Raw genomic sequence first — 2,919 nt, forward strand, 5'->3', positions numbered from 1 at the left:
TTGCACAGGCTCCAGACGTGCACGCTCAGCGGTCATGGCTCACGGGGCCCAGCCACTCCGCGGCATGTGGGATCCTCCCGGACCGGGGCACGAACCCGTGTCCCCTGCATTGGCAGGCAGACTCTCAACCACTGCGCCACCAGGGAAGCCCCAACCATTATTTAAGCTACAGTTTTTTACTGCTGTTCACAATATTCTTTGATAATGTCAAAAAACTTTTATGCCTTTTCTTGAGTTGTGACAAAACAGCTTGAACCTAAATTCAGAAATCAAGCCTTTTCAAGTTTAAGCTCAGTTACAACTATATTACATTGTTTTTCTCTCATTGGCCTTTTTTTTTTTTTTTTTTTTGCGGTACGCCGGCCTCTCACCGCTGCGGCCTCTCCTGCTGCGGAGCACAGGCTCTGGATGTGCAGGCTCAGCAGCCATGGCTCACGGGCCCAGCCGCTCCGCGGCATGTGGGATCCTCCAGGACCGGGGCACGAACCCGCGTCCCCTGCATCGGCAGGCGGACTCCCAACCATTGTGCCACCAGGGAAGCCCTTATTGGCCATTTTTTGAAGAGTAATGCTGAGTAATGATTATAAATGAACGACAGTGCTTTTTTTTTGAACAAGCATACTAGCACTTAAGGATCTAAACTATTTACTGACTTTGTTGCTTGACCAAACCTTAGTCAGGCTCCTGAACCTTTCCGAGGCCCACTTGCACACTTACTTGTAAAATCTAGTTTTAGCAAGAACACTGCTAAGTCATTTTAACCAGAACCCTCCACCCTCAATATCTGATCAGGTTCCTCATCCTCCATCATCCTTCAGGTGATGTCTGATCACCCTGGCCTGTCTTCAGCAGGAATCCTGTTAGGCGGATTCAGCCAGAACCCTCCTTACCTGTTTTCTCTTAGTAATTTTCCACCCACTGACCCCCTACCCTACTCCTTAGCTATAAATTCCTACTTGTGTATGGTGTATTCAGAGTTGAGCGCAATCTCTCCCCAACTGAAATCCTATGGCAGTGGTCCCTATACCTATCACACTGGTCCTGAGTAAAGTCTGTCTTGTCATTTGTCATCTTTAACAAATGTCACTGCATACCTTTTTTCTTTAACACTTTCCCAGTTGTTTTAGGAGGTGGCATACTAGTTACACTCTTGCAGTTTCAAAAATTTCTGTTACCTTCTTTCTTTTGGAATTGTCTTCAGAATCCATTTGTCAGCCACACAGGGAATTCTTTAGGTATGTATAGTCACGGGACTTGCCTTTTTTTTTTTGCAGCCCAACAGTTTTCTCTCATTTCCTACATGAAATCCTTGTTTTACCCTACTCAGTGCTTTCCATTCCCATCCTATCTCCCCTTCCCGTGCCCATGCTTCTCATCTGAGAAACTCAAAACTATGTAAGGCTACAGGAAGAGGACACATATTAGGAGGCAGTAGGGAGCTCTACTGTTGTCGGCATGATGTGAGGTCCCCTTGGAAGAGCAGCTGTGTAGGTCGAGGTGGCAAGAGGTGTGCAATGGTCTGCGAATAAAACAAGGGAATTTTAATTGTAATATGTCAGGAAGTATGTTATCTAGGTTCCATAAATTAATTCACTCCCTTAAGTGGAAGAAGGAATACAGTAGAGCAAGTTAAAACATACTTCCTTGGGCTTCCCTGGTGACGCAGTGGTTAAGAATCCACCTGCCAATGCAGGGGACATGGATTCAAGCCCTGGTCCAGGAAGATCCCACATGCCACGTAGCAACTAAGCCCATGCGCCATAACTGCCGAACCTGCGCTCTAGAGCCCGCAAGCCACAACTACTGAGCCCATGTGCCACAACTACTGAAGCCCACGCGCCTAGAGCCTGTGCTCTGCAGCAAGAGAAGCCACCGCAATGAGAAGCCCATTCACAACGAAGAATAACCTCTGCTTGCTGCAACTAGAGAAAGCCCACGCTCAGGAACAAAGACCCAATGCAGCCAAAAATTAAATAAATAAATAAATAAATAAATATATATATATACTTCCTTACTGGACAAATATAAACTGCCACCTTGAGAGTTTTTGTCACTGAGCTCATTGGCTTAGGCCATACGAGATTTTGGCAAGAAGAAAACCAAAACTATGCTTAGTTCCATCCAAACATCTCAGATTCCCAGAACTCTCTAGTCTATTTGTATTCTGTGGCTGAAACAGCCATACACAATCTAAATGAGAACTCCCTCGATTTTTCCCACCTCTAAGAGTCTGTCATACCTTGAGATTTTCTTTCCTTTTTTACTTTATAAAAAGATCACTGAAAAATACCTTCTTTCTCTTTTATTTATACACAGATGGCAGATAGGGTGTTTTCTCCCCCAATGAAACTTCATTTTTTTCTGATTATATCATATATACTAATTTTTAAGAATGAAATACAAAAAGTATAATGAAAAGAAGAAAACAGAAAAAGTGAGAAAGGCAGATCTAAGTTTAGGAGTCCTTGAGTTCTGGAAAAAGAGAGTTAGGCTTTATAAAGGTGTAAAAAAAGTAAGGGTAACTAGAAAAGCTTAGAAATATAATGTGTAACTTAAAAATCTGAAGAGGGCAATAATGAAAACTTCATAAATCCAACAGAGCAGGAAAGGTGAAAGTTGCAGAAAACGATATAATAAATAGAAAGCAAAAGAAAAAGTAGAAATAAATAAAAGCATATCAATAATAATATTAATTGCAAATGTGTTAAACTCACCTATGATGAGGAAGAAACAATGGTCTCTTATTTTTTTAGAAGCACTTTAGTCTTTTAGTAATTTCCTTTGCAAAACTAAAAGCGTATTACTTCCAGTGAGCTAGTGCATACCACTGAAAAGACAGATTGACACCACAGAAAACCTTGATTTACATTACCACCAAGATCTCATGTAATAGGAGCAGAGTAGTCCCCCAAAAGAAAA

Source organism: Delphinus delphis, chromosome 1, assembly GCF_949987515.2.
Source record: "Delphinus delphis chromosome 1, mDelDel1.2, whole genome shotgun sequence".
NCBI lineage: Eukaryota > Metazoa > Chordata > Mammalia > Artiodactyla > Delphinidae > Delphinus > Delphinus delphis.